The sequence below is a fragment of the Paroedura picta genome, chromosome 7, assembly GCF_049243985.1.
Source record: "Paroedura picta isolate Pp20150507F chromosome 7, Ppicta_v3.0, whole genome shotgun sequence".
NCBI classification, from domain to species: Eukaryota; Metazoa; Chordata; class Lepidosauria; order Squamata; family Gekkonidae; genus Paroedura; species Paroedura picta.
The window spans coordinates 62,427,501-62,446,494 of NC_135375.1; the positions used below are offsets into that span (position 1 = coordinate 62,427,501).

At 42.3% G+C, this 18,994-nt stretch overlaps 1 long non-coding RNA gene across 3 annotated transcripts in view; it reads left to right on the forward strand.

Annotated features, from left to right (window-relative positions):
- Positions 1–569: 569 nt before the first annotated feature.
- LOC143841809 (uncharacterized) overlaps positions 570–18,994 on the forward strand; it is a 56,464-nt gene continuing 38,039 nt past the window's right edge. The window contains exons 1-6 of one of the 3 annotated variants that reach the window (XR_013232853.1): positions 570–702; positions 2,298–2,462; positions 3,947–4,079; positions 8,015–8,100; positions 8,910–8,997; positions 11,503–11,797. This is a non-coding gene — a long non-coding RNA (uncharacterized LOC143841809). Of the gene's footprint in view, positions 703–2,297; positions 2,463–3,946; positions 4,080–8,014; positions 8,101–8,909; positions 8,998–11,502; positions 12,016–18,994 lie in introns of those variants that run through there. The other 2 variants (XR_013232852.1, XR_013232854.1) reach the window with 2 other exon arrangements.

The following is an 18,994-nucleotide window of genomic DNA, read 5'->3' on the forward strand; positions in this document are numbered from 1 at the left end:
AGTGTTTGAAAAAGTAGTCATCCCAGTGGTGTAGGAAATGTGCACCAGTACTCCATTTTGATTTTGCTGCAAAAAACCCCAAAAAAACAAAAACAAAAAAACAAACATAGCATGGACATTACGTCAAGTCACAAAGCTAACTAAAAACAGAAATTGGGAAAGGGGATACAACTGTGCTGCTCATGGAAAGTAATTTCTCATCTAAATATCAGGAAAATAATTTCTTTCCCTCATTTCTCTGATGATTACTACAGAACATGTAAGAGAATATGGAATACCTTTGATCTTCAATGCTTCTGATATGAAAATAGCAAGAATAATTTGTATTGAACAAGATCCTTAATTGATATGTCTATATTCCTCACATTGTAAAGAACACATCAGCAGCAATTCAAAAGAATTTCCCACTAAACATCCAGAAGTTCCTGACACAGCAGTTCCTCAGTGGAACAAGCTTATTCAGGAGGTGGTGGCTTCTCCTTTCTTGGAAGTTTTTAAGCAGAGGCTAGATAGCCATCTGAGAAATGCTGATTCTGTGAACTTGAGCAGATTGTAAGTGGGTGGGCAGAAGTGATTGTGTCAGTGCTTGGCTCTTGTGAACCTTTCTTGCATGCCCAGGGAAATGCTGATCATCACTTTGGGGTCTGGAGGCAAATTTTCTTCAGCCCAGACTGGCCAAGGATTCTGGATTTTTGAGGAGAGGTATCATCTGGGCAAGGAATTGGGGTCACTGTGGGTGGGCAAGTGGTTGTGAATTTCCTGCATTCTGCAAGGGGTTGGACTACATAACCCTAAAAGCCTCTATGTTTCTATGTTTCTAGCCTATAGATTCTGCCTTTTAGCTTTTGAGCTAAGCAAGGGAAGTCAGTTTAAATCCTGGTGATCTTAAAGGATAAATGGATCAACTCTCAGGAATGAAGAATTAAATGCCTCTGAAATTTCTGATATCTCAGAAATATTTAGGCCAGGCACTAATGGAAATGTCTACATTTTGTTGTATAGTTTATGTTGTGTCTGTGGATATTTAGGGACTATGAGCTTGGGAACGGAGACTGACTTCCTAAACCCGTGTCTGGGATTCATCTCAGCTTGCAGACAGTCAGTGAACAGGTTCAATCACAGGCTGCCATTAATGGCCAGTTAAGGGTCTTGATGGGAATTGTGAATGTGTATATAAGTTCCTCAGTTCTTGTTATCAGTGCTTGGCATTTCTTGCTTTAGTAAAAGTGTTTGATTGTTGAAATTGAGTGTCTGGGTCTTACTGAACCCATGTATCATGCACCAGTCAGCAGAGCCACTGGCCAGGAGCATCCAAACCCCAGGAATGGGCCTCCATGATAAGGCGGAACAGTTGAGCACAGACTCAACAGCTGGAACAGTTGAGCACAGACTCTTACACCAAAGGGGCAGATGCAGCCAGAACTTGTGGATTTTGGGCTGCTGAACCCAAGAAAGGTGCCAGTCCTGAATCCCATGTTCAATATGCCAGAACCCCCTCAGCAGGACTCGCCCAGTCAAGAGGGCTCAATGGAACACTGGAAGCAAGGCCAGAGTAACAATGTGCTAGCAGAGTGGGTATTTGACAACTTGCTGTCAGGTAAGATGGAGCACAGCTGGAGGTTCTTCCTCTGATGAGGATTAAGCCCAGCTACAGATAGTTTGGGGCACAGTTAGGTGAAGTGGTTTGTCTATAATTAAGGAGGAACACAGGTTGGGGACTGTTGTAGGTGCAAGATATACATTGCCTGCCTATCTATCTGGATACCTGGTCCCTGGTTCATGTTGGCAAAGCTCTGCTAGATTGACTCACAGTTCAGACCTACTGAGATTTGGATTGTGGCTCCTTGGCTGCAGGCGCAGAGACTCTGATTAAGGGAAGCCCGGCAGGGTACTGCACCATAGATTTAATAGTTTAATTTTAATTTTATTTCTTAGTGCTAAAGAGCTATCTTTGAACGTTTAAATAACTGTTGTGTATGTTTGTACATATATCTTTTTATTTATTGTATTACTTGATATATTGCATTAGATTGAAAATGTCCTTGTCAAACAGATGTTCAGAAGGATGGTCACCTTTTTGCTTAGAATAACTTACTGTATGAAAAATAATTAGTAATTGTGAGATTAATATGATGGAATCATAAGCAACAATACATTGTTCTCTTAATATAACAATACCCAATGACACTGAAAACATAATGACAAAAGACGGCTCTTTTTCGTATGGCATGCAATCAGTGTACTTGTACTTTACTAATATTTCCACTTTATTATTTGAAATTGTGCTTCTTCTCCAGCCCTGTGAAGATGTCTTCTACCTAGTGAAACCGTTGGCCTATCTATTGCCAGCCTGACTGACAGTGGCTGTCCAAAGTCTCAGGATTAGATCTTTCCTAGCTCAGATCATGAAGGGCTTTTTAAAAAGTAAAAATGCCAAGGGTGGAACTGAAACTGCATGCAAGGTATGTGGGCTGCCTCTGAGAAGCAGCCACTCCTTGAACTCATTTAAGGCAAAAGTTCTCTTTTCCCCAGTAGCATCAAAATCACCAGGATCAAATAATGAAACTGACACTGACCTTTGAATCTAACAATATCTTTCTCTGTGGTGGGTTTTAATATTCCATATTTTTTCTTTAAAAAAATCTGTCATAATACTGAAGTAGGGTAACACAGGTAGAGAACATATGAGACTGTTTCTTTAAAAGGGGGGAAATAACTTTTTAAATTGTTGGGGGAGAAAACTGCTTGCCAATTATATGTTATTATTCATACTTGGGTTTAAAACCTCATGAAATGACTTTCTAATAGAGGTTGACTGAGTGATTATATGGTTTAGTGATAAACCCCTTAATTCTTCTATCCCAGTACAATGGTTTCCATGGCTGCACGGGTTCACATCAATAAACCTTTATTCCCCGGCTAATCACAAAGGTGATGAAATGACTAGGGCAGGATATACAGAGGTTAGTTTGCAAATTCCCAACGTCATGTCAAGCAATATCCACATAAGGCTGAAGTATAAAGGCACAGTTTGCAGCTGCTGAAGAATGAGAGGGAGAAAAGAGTATGGTTGTCATTTCTTTATGTGTTCTCATCACTACTGATTACGCTGCTTGAGTTCCATATTGCCGATGCATATTGGAATGAATTTATTTACTCATTTATAGCCACTTGAACTCACTTGAACTCACAGAATGAGTCAATACAGTCCACAGGATGGGACATTCAATAAGAAAAAACTGCATTAGGATTGGGGTTGTAGTCTAACAACAGAACTGAATTAAAGCAGCAGGATTAACAAGATGATAAATGATGCAAAATTCCACAGCGGGATCCTAGTTTCAACAAGCCATGCATCGCATTGACCACAGTCCCTAATACTTTTTCTAAGTATCTTTGTGAATAATTTAATACAGCACAAGTTTATTACATGCACAGAAAAGCACTCTTGAAGCATCCAGGTTAGCATAGATTGCAAAAAGCCATGTGAGTGGGAGCCTTCCTGACCTCCTCAGGCAGGCTATTCCACAAGGTGGAGGGTCACAACTGTAAAGGCACAAGTTATTGATTTTGCCCATTTACAGATTGGTACCTACAGAGCATTGGAGGAATGATGACATGGAATTCTGTGATGGATTGCACTGAATGAAAGATGGATAGAAATTCTGCTCTAGTCAAACTGATGAATTCTTTTCAAACCCTTCCCAGTCCATGAAAAGGCTTGTTCCATAGTGTCATTCCCAGTATGGTAGGGGGAAGCAATGCCAGGAAAAAGTATGGGTGCCAGAGGTAGCATGGTTCTAAATGCTTAGTGTATTGTTCCCTACATTTTAATTGGATATGCAAGGCAAATAATAGCTGTTAACAGAGCCACCTAAGGATTGTGAGGAGAGGTATGGTTGCCTATCAAAATCTGTTACAGAGACACTGTTGTTCCCTCTTATAGTTGAAAGAGGAAAGAGTCCAATCATCATCAGAGCCTCTGGGATTCCTGCTCCATAGAACTTCAGCTGAAGATTCAATCTAATGCAACGGTTTCTCACAACTGGCATCTTTTTAGAAGACTGAATCTAATGCAGGTTATTTTGTTGCTGGATAAATCAGGGAAGTAGATGAACCTTAGCTGCTAGTATACAGGCAGAACATGTAAATGTATAATTTCAATATTTGCATATTTTGTTTTTGTGGTTTTTAAGTAAACATTTCATAAAGATTGAATTGTGTAAACTTTGATTAGAACTGGTTCAATCGAAGACAAAACATGAGTGAATTTAATTATTTCCTGTTCCTTAATCAACAAATACACTAACCTAATTTAAACATATCAATTATAAGACATAATTTCTGGGAAACTGATTATATGATATTGAGAACATTGCATTTGTTTCTAATGAATATTATGCAAATTAAAGGATATAGTACAATTTTTGGAAGTTTTTGCCAAAAAATAGGAAAGAGATATGAAAATCATTGTTGTGATAATTATCTCCTAGGAAGTTACATGAAAACCAGGATTAAAAGTCACCAAGTTCATATATGATTGAGAGCATAGTAGCTATTCTACCTTGATTCAGAATACCACATACATTTCAAAAGCCTAGCACAAATTTTAAATCATGCTTTCAAAAAATTGTTACAATTGTTAAAGAAGCAGAAAGGAATTGAGAGAAAAGATTGACAATTTAGTATAAGGTGACCAGATTGTCCCACTTTTGGAGGGACATCTGGGGGCACCTGGCAAATTGTACCTATGTTGCAAGTAAATATATATATATATTACAATATTATTTTTGCGTTCTATGAAAAATTTTGTTGCTCCATATAGACCAAATTTTTAGTCAAGAACCCTGGCCAATGGTGTCCCGCTTTACCAATGTTAAAATCTGTTCACCTTAATTTAGTATCAAAAACTCAAGGTCTGTTAAAAAAGACAGAATTTAGGAGAACTATATATTTAGCACTTCATTGACAGAATAAAACATTTAGTTTTAATGATATTTTGTTTACAGGGAAAAGCTGGAGGAAAAAATGCTTGATATTTTGGAAAAGACAAGAGGGGTTGAATGGCCCCTGGGAGTCACTTCACTAGCAGAAAGGAGGGGTGAATTGTCCCCAGGAGGTACTTCATCCAATTTTTAACCCTCTGTTTTTGCTCTTCCCTACTTCAAAAGAGTGAAGCAGAAACAGAGGGTTTAAATGGCTCAGAGCCATATCCTTCCACTATCCACATTGGGCGAGCATGTTGGTTACAGTCTAAGGAACACAAATCAAGCATAAGAAAGCACAGCATCCAGAAAGCAGTGAGGGGCCTTTTAATCTCCCTGGACAAACCTGAAAGTCATTGTCCTACAAAACAAACAAACAAATTATTCAAAGGAAATATTCAATGTGAAAGTACTGAATTAGAACTAATGAAAAAATTAAACACTACATGTTGTCCTGCCTTAAACAGAGACATCAGTTCCTTTATTCACTACAGTTGCTAATAGCTCTGCTGCATCTATTTAAAAAGAAATTTTAGTTGGCTGTTGTAACAGGCCACTATCTTGTTACCAGTATTAGTTAATTTTCGCTTTAACTTCAAACTATTTCTCCCTAAATATACTTTATCATCTTGCTTATCTGTTTGCAACCAATTCAGATTAGTTGTTTCTGAGCTGACTTTAGCACCTTGCTTATCTGTTTGTTACAACTAATCCTATTATCACTTCACTACAACCTCTCTTTCTCTCATTCCATCTTCCCATTCTTCCCCCTTAAGCACAATTAGATTTGTCTCCGCATATCTAGGGAAGTGAAATATGACTCATTTGAAATAAAATGTTGTTAGTCTTTAAGGTGACACTTTTGTTTTAATTCTAAAATAAAGCACTGTGAAAATAAGGAGAAGCTTTAAAAGAAGAGGAATTAGCAATGTTTAGCATATTATGCTACTGAATATACCAACTGCATTTAAAACTTAAAAAGATTTACCATAGCTACTTAATCATTGGGAATATGGCAACTTATTAACATAAGATTAACCTTTTAAGGCTTGTATGCTTTAATATAAATTATAAATCAATAGGTATATTGAATCAATAGGTATATTATTTTAAAATATATATGTAGATTCAGTATTTTAAAACTCACATGTACAAAATATTTAGCTTTACTATGTTTCCTGACCGTTGGAAGCTGTTGATTCCTATGTATTTTATGTCCCAAGCCACAATACTTGCAGGTAGGATTCATGGAATCATAGTATAATAGCATTTGAAGGATTCTCCTGGATCATCTAGTCCAATCCCCTGCACTGTGTAGGACACTCACAACCCATCACTCATCCACTGTAACCTGCCATACGCTTGAACCTTCACAGAATCAGCCTCTCATCAGATGGCTATCCAACCTCTGCTCAAAAATGTCCAAAGTTGGAGAAACCACCACTTACCTTGGAACCCTGTTCCATTGATCATTTAGTTTAACTATGATACTTTTGTACAGCTCAAGGAGTCCTATGCTAATCAAAGAGGCTCTTTGACCAATTTTTCATGTGGAATTCAGCCCAAGCTTGCACTCATCTAGTTGTGGGATTTCTAGTGACATTGGTGCCAGCCCAGGACTGGCCAAACTCAGGCCCCCCGTTTCCCCACAGCAAGTGTACGTGGCCCTACCCTTATCTCTGATCCAGAAACTACAACTGGTACAGAATGCAGCAGCCAGGGTCCACACAGAAACACCTTGAAGGGCCCATATTCAGCTTGCGCTCCAACAGCTACACTAGTTAATAGTTGAATCCCAGATAAGGTTTAAGGTCTTGGTAATTACCTTTAAGGCTATATACGGTCTGGGCCCAGAGTACCTGAGGAGCCATCTCTCTGCCTATGCACCCCAAAGAGCACTACGCTCAGCCAGTTGCAACTGGCTGGTGATCCTGGGCCCCAAGGAAGTTCATCTGGCCTAAACCAGGGCCAGAATGTTCTTTGTCGTAGCAGTAAGTAAATGATATCTACCGGGACCTGCAAATACCCCTTCCAATAGAAATGCACTTTGAATACATTGTGAGTCTACAGTCTGACTTATAACTGTCACCAAGTTATGGTTAACCTTTTAAATGATTCAATCAATTAAATGTTTGACAGTGATGTCTAGTTTACCGAGACTGGTTGGAGTATATTGTATTTTATATTATGTCAGAGCATGTATATTGGACTACGTTGTGAACCACCCTGACCTGCAAGGGAGGGCAGAATAAATAAATACATGAATACATAGATACATACAATTAATTAATTAATTAATAGGGTTTATAGTAAGTATTAATAATCGAGAAACAAGAGAAAGTAAGACTAAAAAGTAAAGGCTAATACCAACACTACTTTATATACAGTGTATATGTACCAGGAGAAATAACAGAATTTGTGATAGGGCAAGGTAGTGCTACAATTAATGGGTGTTTCACAAAAGAAAACCACCTTCTTTTTATTTAGCTTGTTCTATCAGCCAAAAGAAAGTATCAAGAAAACAATGATGTAGTTATGAAAAAATGGCATGCTGTTTGGAAAACCAGGCCTCAGATGCACTGAAATGACATCCCTCATAGCAATTCCTGTCATTCTGCCTGTTCAAGAAAAAGGTCTTGACCCCTGAATGTCTCCTATACTCTCTTAAATAGCCTCATTTTTGTAGCAGACTATATCCTCTCTTAAATGCATTCTTTAGGGTTTATAAACTGTGTAGGAGATTGAGAAAGGGGAGTGAATTATTCCTACTTGTTTACTGCCAAAGAACATTTGGGTCATGAAAAAGTGTAGAGATATTCCTTAATAGGCTTAGGTCAGGGCTGTGACCATATCTACAGGCCAGCTCTGGGCAAACCCCTAATTAATGTTTTGAAATCAGGAAACTGCAGTTTGAGGAATGGAAATTTAAAAGGTTAGAATATTCAGAATGTGAACTTTTCTTTCTGGTCCCGTAATAATGGCCATTGGCTGCTAACTTAATCCATGTGTTCTCACTGTTTCTAATTTAGATCCCTATCTCAGCATATATCACCTTTCAAAAATCAATATGACCACTTCAGCTCAGCAAAATATAAAGCCAGTAGAAAGAAGAAAGGTAAAGAAAAATATGTAATTGCTGAAAATGCTGCATGCAATGGGAAATCTTTTCTGGATTCATATATTAATTTTTCTTTTGGCTTTTCTTTTTCTGAGTAAGATAAACAGCCAGGATCAACAACACTGAAAAAACACTGAAAACATCTGTTGAATTATACATAGAAAATAAGACGTGCTAATTTTAATCTGCATACTGTTTTTAGAATGCTAAGAGGCTTCCATTATTTGAAACCACCCCCATCACCAGTTCCTGTTAGCTGGAATAAGATAAAATATTAGGTACCCCATAGTACCTTGCAGCTGACAAAATATAACCAGGGCTTATTCTGCACTTACTTCTTTTCCTGGCTATTGATCCTGCAGAATTCAGATCGATTTGAATCCAGGTCTTTCTCCTCCCCCCCCCCCCCATTGAAACAGAAAGCCTTCTGCACTTGAGTAGGGAAACTTAGATCAGGGAGGGGAGCGGAGGTCATGAAGCTGAACTACTTTTCCTGAACTGGTGAGGGGAGGGGGTGCTTTTGCCTTACCAGCTACACGTTTCAAACAGTTACAATGTACATTATTTTAGAAATAAGCATAATGCTAAAAGGCAGGCAGTAGTGATATATTTTGAAGGCATGTGGAAGTCCTACGTGAGCTGCATCACATCACATGCAAGAAGAACAAAGTTTAAGTTTAATGGCTTTTTAAGACTAACAAAATTTTATTCAAGGTACTAGCAAGAAAGCCCATTGCAACCTAGAATGCAATGGGCACTAGGATCCAGGAGACACTGGCAGGCACAGATCTCTCTCTCTCTTACAGCAGCAGCAGCAAGGGTTATTTGCAGTTTCGGGCTTGTTTGCAGTTTGTCTCTGTCTGTCTGTCTCCCTCTCAGCAGGAGCCATAGCAGGTAATCAGGGGTCGTTTGTGGTTTGGCAGGGCTCTCTGTGTTTCTGTGTGTCTCTCTCAGGTGTCTGAGAGCAAGGTTTCTAGCGTCCAGGGAAGGAGGGCAGGAGCTGGAGAGGGAGGGCCAATCAGGGTGCGGCCAACTTTGCTGGCCGCGCCCTGATTGGCCCTATTCCATCTCAGACAGCTAGCACACTCTCCACCCCCAGGGCTGTTTCACAAATATTAAGAGGAACAATGGATAAGGATAAGCTTTTGTGTGCAAGCACATGTCTTCAGATACGATGTAGCAAATGTATGCTATGGAATTCTGGGATGGCATCACTTGAAGTGTGTACTGTGTCACCATTCTCAATCTTAAAGCAACCACTCCAAAGGCAAAAAAGCAAAACAAACCACTACTAGAAACACATCAAAAGTACAGTGCAAGCCTAAGCATTGCAATCACAAGTTAGTCCCATTGAGATCAATGGAACTTACTCCCCAGTAAGTATGCTTAGAAATGAAATATTAAAGTACAGTCCCAAGTCATTCTACTCAAAAGCAAGTTCCATTTTAGCCAAAGGGGCTTACTTCTAGGAAAATATTCTTAGAATTGTAGTATTATTGGTGTAACACTTAGCTAGACCTCTGGAAATCTTGATCTCTGCACTTCTGCTTTCAACAGCCCATTCTGAACTTGCTAGTGCCAAATTTGCTAGACCTCACCTGGATTACACACTTATTAAAAATATTTATTTATTTATTATTGTATTTCTATACACCGCTGCCAGAAACTGGCTCATGGCGGTTCACAAACAGTATCAATAAAAATTCTCCCCCAAAACAGTAAAAAAATAAAATATAAATAAAAATAATAGGTTGTTCATCTGTTCTGTAGTCCTCAGGTGATGAATGGCATATGTCAATGAGCTATATGTAATTATATGTAACTAGTAATCAAGCCCGCTGTAATCTAAATACAGCGGGCGTTAGACCAGGGAGCCCCCGGCAGTCGCGCGGAGCGCAGCTGCCGGGGACTCCTTTGCCGGCGGCCTGACGCGTCGGAGGCGCTTCACGCCTCCCGACGCATCAGGCCGCCATCAAGGGAGCAACTGCAGTTGCTTCCTTGTCAGCAGGGCGGGAATCGGCCGGGCCAATCGGCATGTGCTTTGCGCCTGCCGATTGGCCCAGCCGATGGTCTGTCCGGAGGAAGGGACCAATCAGGCCCCTTCCTCATCACGGACAAAGCCCTCCCACCAAGCTCTTACCGAATTATTTAGTCCGCGGCACCCGCGGCGCCACGGGCGTGTTAAGGATTAATCAATTCTGGCAGAATTTTATGTTGGCTAACTTCCATCCTTATCCAACAACTTCCATTGTTGTTCCTCTGTATATTTATGAAACAGCTGAGGGGGTGGGATGTGTCCGGCTGTTAGAAAGTTAGAATAGGGCCAATCAGGGTGCAGCCAGCTTTGCCCTTATTGGCTCTGTCCCTGCAGCTCCCACCCTCCAGCCCTGGACTCTAGCCTCTTTGCTCTCAGATGCCTCGATGTCTGGAGCCAGCAGCAGGTAAGGGGAGAGGGGCCTGGGCAAAGGGTTGTGGTGGAGGCTTGCTAACGAGGGCATCTTGGCCTGCTAGGCTGGGCCTGCTGACGAGAGCTTCCCGGCCTGCTGACTGCTTGCTAAGGAGCTGTGTCCCAGACCTCCTAACGAGCAACCCAGCCCCCACCCACCCCACTTGATTTGGCTGCAAGCTGCGGCCCAAAGCCACCTTAAGCTGCCTGGCCAGGGGCCAGGGGGGGCCCTTTCAAGGCCCGTTCTTAGGAATGGGCATTGAAGCAAGTTTAATTATAAATACTAAATTGGGCTTATGGTGTTTTCTCATGCAAAACTCAATTTATAATGCAGATTTAAATCCTTTCATTTGTTAGAATGGTCATTAAATAATAAATGTCTCTCTTCACCTTTCCATTCTAAGTTACAAACAGGTATTTGTGTACCTTTAACAGTCTTTTGCACTGAGCTTGTGTGAGGAATGAAATAAAAAGGATGAGGTGGAAAAGTGGAGGAGTAAGTAAAATAACAAAGACTAGGCATTATTTAAGAGCCTCTTGTGGCGCAGGGTGGTAAGGCAACAGAAATGCTGTCTGAAGCTGTCTGCCCATGAGGCTGGGAGTTCAATCCCAGCAGCCAGCTCAAGGTTAACTCAGCCTTCCATCCTTCCGAGGTCGGTAAAATGAGTACCCAGCTTGCTGGGGGGTAAAGGGCAATGACTGGGGAAGGCACTGGCAAACCACCCCGTATTGAGTCTGCCATGAAAACGCTAGAGGGCATCACCCCAAGGGTCAGACATGACCCGGTGCTTGAACAGGGGATACCTTTACCTTACTTTTTAGGCATTATTTAAATGGCCAAAATCCAAATTTGCCCATTTGCTAACAGTAACTAATACAAGAATTACTTCAAACTTTGGATGCTGTTGTGGTATCTGTGATAATGTTCTTCTTTATCTTCCCATTTCCCATAGTACCATTGGGCAGAAGGAGTGAATGACTCAGAAGATATGTATCCAACGAGAACACTCAGCCTGTTTACCCTGAATATTATTCTCCTAATTGGCCTTCTGAGACATTTATTTCAGTCATTGAACTGACTCAGGGGATTAGAAGGAGTTTCTCAATGTTTGTCTAAATGATTGTGTAGTCTGAGGCTCTTCATCTGCTGGATAACTGAGGCCAAGCTCTGATGGAAAAAAATAGATTTTGCTCTTCTTGGGACAGGCAGCCTACTTGCCTAGCAAATGTACTCTTCCCTAATAAAAGGTAAGCAACAAAGAGAATGAGATCAGGGGGCTTAAAGAGAGAGTTAACACTGCTGGAGAATTAACACTGCTCGTTCAAGATATAAGATCTCTTGTATGTTAATTTAATTTGTAGTTACAGCAAACTGTTGTTGGGGGGCACTGGTATGTATTAGCCCACCTAATAACATGGAAAATGGAAGTCTCTACTTTAAAATATTAAAATGTTAAATTTTAGCAAAGTGCAATATTGTGGCAAATCTGTTCCTATCGTCTGTTGTCCTTGTTGTACTGTTTAAAAATATAAGATTACCATAGAGTTTTTGGAGATTAATAGAACCACTCTTATTACTTCTGGGTCACTCTAGGAACTGTCAAGAATTTTATGGTTGAAAATTCTGATATTATATTTCTTTTTTAATTTTCTTCTCTGAAGACTCATGTTCCTCCCCCTTGGCCCCAGTTCCTGCGACCTATCAGCTGAGCATTGATAGACAAGGCGTGTAATTGGATCAATGTCTCCTACCATAAGTAACCAAATGGAACTCTAAGCATGACCTGCCTTCTCTGATATTGGCATTTCATTTCTTCCTTCCCTTTTTAGGAGGCACGTGAGACTAACTGGTTGCTTTGGAACTCAGTAGAAATTTGAGGGCACATCAGAGTATCTTTGATGGTCCCATTTTTTGTCTGCTTCATACTGCATATTTGTGATGGGCTTAGTTGACATGCATGTGCAAGTTAAATTAGTTTGATAGGCTTGACAGTCTAGAGCAGTGGTCCACAACCACTCGGAACTGGGCCGCGGCTCCCTCTCCCCGCCCCCGCACAGTGAGAAACTTCCCAGGTCTCAAGCAAATCGGCCGCCAAAGCAGCCAATTAGCTTGTGGCCCGGCAAGCTTCTTTTTGCAGGAGGGGGGGAGGGGGAAGCATGACCGCCGGTGCAAACGCACATGCACAGCAGGTCTGTGCATGCGCGTTTGTGCCATGCGTGGCCACAAATGTTCATGTGCGGCAGTTTCACGCATGTGTGCACGTGCGAAACTGCTGTGCATGCACGTTTGCATCAGTGCAATGGGCAAACACGCATGCGCGGACCTGCCAAGCATGCGCGTTTGCGCCGGCGGTTGCGCTTCCCCCTCCCCTCCTCCTGCAAAAAGAGTTCCCCTCACTGGCAGTCTAAGCAGTAGCTGAACAGCTACTAATCAAGGATGCCTTAGGTGGATCCTGCATTAAGCAGGGGATTGGACTAGATGCCCTTGTTGGCCCCTTCCAACTTGATGATTCTATGATTCAAAGTATACTCCTGAAAGGCTCAGAGTTGGGGTTTTTGTGCAACCATTGCACTTTTGTACACCTGATGGTTAATTGTCACTGAGGAAGGATTCATGAAAACTTAGCCTGTAACTGGTACAAGTTAGATTTCTGTTTTTGAAGAAACTGACAATTAAAGTTGCTTCATGTTTACTTATCTGCTTTGAAGATGGTTGCACAGGTTCCTGAGGTTGCACAGGTTTCTTGTGACCTTGGCTCTTGATGTACTTTCTTGTGTACTTTCCTTTGTTGTTCTCACCTGGCTTAGTTGGCATGCGTTTGCAAGTGAAATAAGTTAGGCAAGGGAAACCTAGTGAGTTTCCGGAGATATCTGTTTATGAAGGGAACTTAAGGCAAGCAGGAGGGGCTTGGTGCTGCACAGCAGTATTCTGAACCCCACCTGCTTTGCAGTATTGAAGGGAATAGGTGAGGCTCAGCACCGCTCAACACAGGTTTCTGTGCAGGTGATGGAAAGCAAGATTTGGCAGTAAGAGCTGAGCTATGTTTTAAGCCAGAATTAGGTTGCCCTTAAATCAGCCAAGCTTACAGCCAAACGAAATGTTTGCTTGATACTATGTTCTTTTAAAGGCAGATGTGATGGAGAACTTATATATTATATTAGAAAATGATTGCTATGGTTCAGCAGTTCAACATGTGTATGTGTGCTAGATATGAAGTTGGAGAGACTTTATAAAGGAAATAGTGTCCTAGTAAATATATGTGAAATTTTAGATTATATTCATTGCTTGTCTTGTTGTATGTTGCATACTGTTTATACTGCCCCTGTAATTTTACTGCCTGTTACTGCCCCTGTAATTTTACTGCCTGTTATGTAATTTTACTGCCTGTTACCCCTGTTTATACTGCCCCTGCACCTCCTCAAGGGAGGCGGCCAGGGGATAGGAGGCCAGCTCAGAGACATCATCAACTCCTCCCTAAGTTCAGGGGAGTTTCCTGAGCGGCTAAAGGGGGCAGTGGTTCGCCCTCTCCTAAAAAAATCAACGCTGGACCCGCAGGACCCTGCCAACTACCGCCCAGTATCGCATCTGGCGTTCCTGGGCAAGGTGGTGGAGAGGGCTGCGGCTGACCAGCTCTCGGCATTCTTGGAGGAAACTTCGGCACTCGATCCATATCAGTCGGGCTTCCGTCCTGGCCACGGGGTGGAGACGGTGTTGGTCGCCCTTTTGGATGATCTCCGTCGCCAGCTGGACAGAGGCGGGTTGGCCGTGTTGGTCCTTTTGGATCTATCGGCGGCCTTTGACATCGTGGATCACGACCTTCTGATCCACCGCCTCGCCGGCACGGGGATACGGAGCACAGCCTTGCGCTGGATACGCTCCTTTCTCCAGAACCGGACCCAGAGGGTTGCGGTGGGGGAAGAGTTCTCGCGTCCCTACGGACTCCCCTGTGGGGTACCGCAGGGCGCAGTCCTCTCCCCCACGTTATTCAACATCTTTCTACGCCCTCTGGCCCAGCTCGTACGGAGCTTTGGGCTGGGTTGCCACCAGTACGCTGATGACACCCAGCTCTATCTCCTCATGGACGGCCGCCCAGACTCCCCCCCGGAACCATTCGCCAGATGTTTGGAAGCAGTGACTGAATGGTTCGAGCAGAGTCGCCTGAAACTCAACCCCTCCAAGACGGAAGTCCTGTGGCTGGGAGGCAGAGGGCAGGACCAGGCAGCGCGCTTACCCACCCTGGCAGGAACGCAACTTACTATCGCGCCCCAGGCCAGGAATTTGGGGGTGACCATTGATACCTCCCTGACTATGGAGGCTCAGGTCAAGAGAGTAGCGGGTCAGGCGTTTTTCTATCTCCGCCAGGCCCAACTACTAGCGCCCTACCTGTCCCCTGACCACTTGGCTACAGTGATCCATGCGACAGTCACCTCCAGAATAGATTTCTGTAACTCGCTCTACGCCGGCCTACCCTTGTCTCTGATCCGGAAACTCCAGCTAGTGCAAAACGCAGCTGCTCGGGTCCTCACTGGCACACCTTGGAGGGCCCATATCCAGCCTGTGCTGAAGCAGCTGCATTGGTTGCCAATTGCTGCCCGGATCAGGTTCAAGGTTCTGGTTTTGACCTTTAAGGCTATACGCGGGTTGGGACCCACATACCTGAGGGACCACCTACCGCCCTACATCCCCCGCAGGGCTTTACGCTCAGCGGGGGAGAATCTCCTGATCGTTCCTGGCCCTAGAGAAGCGTGCCTGGCCTCGACCAGGGCCAGGGCCTTTTCGGTCCTGGCCCCTACCTGGTGGAACGAGCTCCCGGGTGAGCTGCGGGCCCTGCAGGATTTACCAGCTTTCCGCAGGGCCTGCAAGACGGAGCTCTTCCGCCAGGTTTTTGGTTGAGGCCGGGGTCAGCGAATGAGTGCCAACATTCCCCCCCCCCCAGACTTAGCATCTCCTCCCCACCCTCCCTGCCGCTCTGATAGCAGGGGTGGGAATAATAAGTTCCGCCATGTTGGGATTGTTTTAAAGTCTTTTAATGGGTATTTTAATGGGGATAGGACTCCTGTGACCCGCCACGAGCCTACGGGGAGTGGCGGGATATAAATCCAAATAATAATAATAATAATAATAATAATAATAATAATAATAATAATAATAATAATAATTTTGTAACCCAATTTTGTTTCACTGATTGCTGCAATATACTATTTTTATTGTAGGCAATATACTGTTACTTTAATTTGCATCTCATTTTATTGCATTGTTGATTGCATGTATACTGCTATGGATGCAATGTGTGATTCACCATACATCTCAGTGAGAAAGGCGGACTATAAATAGCATAAGTAATAAACAAACAGTACCACTATGACTGCAAATTATATTGAAAATTGAAGCCATCCAACTATTCAAATGCTTTTCACAAGTTACTTTTGGATATGTTCCTAAAAGAAGAAATGTTGGTTCTTATATGCCACTTTCCTCTATCAGAAGGAGTCTCAAAGCGGTTTACAATTGCCTTCCCTTTTCCCTCCTAACAACAGATATCCTGTGAGGTAGCTGAGGCTGAGGGAGCCATGATATTACTGCTCGGTCAGAACAGCTTTACCAGCACTATGATGAGCATAAGGTCACTCAGCTGGCTGCATGTGGGGGAGTACAAAATCAAACCCGGCTTGTCAGATTAGAAGTCTGCACTCCTAACCACTACACCAAGCTGGCTCTCTTGAAAAGTCATCTCTCTTGTTCTTGTTGTTAGGTGCAAAGTCGTGTCTGACCCATCGCGACCCCATGGACAATGATCCTCCAGGCCTTCCAGTCCTCTACCATTCCCCAGAGTCCATTTAAGTTTGCACCGACTGCTTCAGTGACTCCATCTAGCCACCTCATTCTCTGTCGCCCCTTCTTCTTTTGCCCTCAATCGCTCCCAGCATTAGGCTCTTCTCCAGGGAGTCCTTCCTTTTCATGAAGTGACAAAAGTATTTGCGTTTCATCTTCAGGATCTGGCCTTCTAAGGAGCAATCAGGGCTGATCTCCTCTAGGACTGACCGGTTTGTTCACCTTGCTGTCCAAGGGACTCCTAAGAGTCTCTCTAGAAATAGACAAAAGTATTTATGAATGGGAACATTACTAAGACAATTATTAGCATAGGGTTTACAGACAATTTGCATTTTTTTCAGACCTATTCTAGTAAAGTTACTTTTATTCAGCACTTTGGCTGATAATTTTATTATCTCGAAGGCTTGACCCAGGAAAAACATGGGCAAAATCCAAGGAAGCAGAAAATCAATAAAAACTGTTCATGATGGAGCACTGAATAATACTACCCAATACTAACAACTTTAAATACATATGAAGATTATTCTGTAAGTAAAAGTAGAGCTGAGTTAATAGCGAACTATAAATGAATTTATTTTTCATGTGGAATTACTTTACCTTATAAGAATTGAAAACTTTAATAAACAGGGATACACAGTCTCTTTTGATCTTTGAAACATAATAGTCTATTGCACTGCATTTCAATTTGTTTCAGTATTTCAATTAGTCACACTGGAATTCAGCATAACCAATTAAGAGAAAGAGAGAACTTTTATTTTGGACACTAATTATGCAGGCATTATGTTTGCATTTATTCCTTTCTTTTAATAGGTGAAGCTAATATAGCCATTACTCAACCCAATCCCTCATCCCATTCACTCTTACAATGGAGAAATTACTGCTTGCAGGACCCCATTATATAGGATGGGAGGTGCTATTAACATGGCATCTTCCGAAATAGAGGAACTTCTCTTAGTTGTGGTGAGGGGATGTCTTAGGTATTTAGGGAGAGCAGTGATAAGGTACTATAGGAGTGAAGTAAGAGTGGGTACAGTTTGCTAAGGACGATGTGGGGAAAGTACATTTTATAAATAAAATCTGCTGATGCCAATAACATGAACAAATCAAGTAAACCTAGACCACATAAAGCAAATGCCCACAGTCTCCAAACATATCTCTTTCTGTGTTTAATCATACTCTTGTACCAGTTGCAGATATCATGTAGCTTGGCAACTGCTACCAGTTTGTCTTCACACTATCTTATGTTGACGTTCAAAGGGCTTTCTGGCCATCTAAAGTTCCAAGAGTTCTAATCTTCAACCTAATCTTCTTTCCTATTAGGACAGACTCACCTACCACAAAATAATGAAAACTTTACTTAGTAACTCTACCCATAACATGTATCCTTTTCTTGAATCATATTGGTCGGTTCTGCTTCTAACCTGAAAATGATTTTTCTCTAGTGAAACTGAAGCCAATGCTGTTACCATGCAGCCAAACACAAAAAACAACCTTATTCCAGTACAGGGGACATGGTTACCCATCTTTCAAGATTCTGGACTACAAAGGAATTATACTGTTTTCATCAGAGAGCAGATTTCTTCCTTCCATTGAATTATTTATTTATTTGTATTTAGGTTTATATGCCACCGCATCTCAGAGACTCACTGTGGTTTACAATAAAAGAATAAAAACTTACCAGAGGCTGCTGTTGGTACAATGTGTGGGTGGACCAGGCAAGACATTGCCACGTCTGGGCCTAGTAGGGTGTGGGTGTGCCCACTGGCATGCTCATGCACAGTGGTGCAAGGGGCAGGCTCCATGTCGCCTATTTAAAGTACCACATGGAGCAAGCTTGCCCTCTTCCATCACTGCAAGCAGACTGGACAGCTCTCCACCCACCCACCCTGATGTTCTGGTTCATGTTCATTTGTCACGGCTGTGAAATAGGGGGGGATGAGGTGGATTAGTTTGATCAGGGACCAGTCTGCATACTGGGACCCTGAGTTAGATGTGCTGTAAGAGACCAGCTAACACCAAATGTGGCCTTATCCAGCTCAGAAGGTCAGGGACTTGGAGCTAGGAGGAAGGGAGTTGAATGAGGTGGATGCCCAGCAACCATTAACCAACCTCCTCCCTGGGGAAGGTTTTAATGCACTCACCCTCCCACCTGGGAGGGAGGGGGACCCATGATGCCCCTCGAGCCCATGTCAGCAGCTGAACAGCTGTGGGGGGGGTTATTCTATACCTTGTACCAGGCCAACCCTCAGTTATGTTGGGTTAAATAAAGCTGTGGTATTTTTGTTGCCAAAAAAGAAATACTCGCATACTAGTATAATGCCAGTCAAATAATTTAAATTCATTTTATGAAATACACATTCAAAACAAGGTTATGCAGTTTCAACAATCCAGTTACAATTAATGATATATTGAAGCAGAATGACACATAATGTGATCTGCTAACCAGAGACATGTGTTACCACAAAAATACTAATGACAGAGATAATTTAAATGACATTTTTGCTAAGAGAGAAATCACATATTTCGCGCAGTGTCACTAAATTTGACATTTTGTCAAAAACTTGTGGTCCCTAATGCAAAATCACCTGTGATAAATTAGTTGAGATACATTT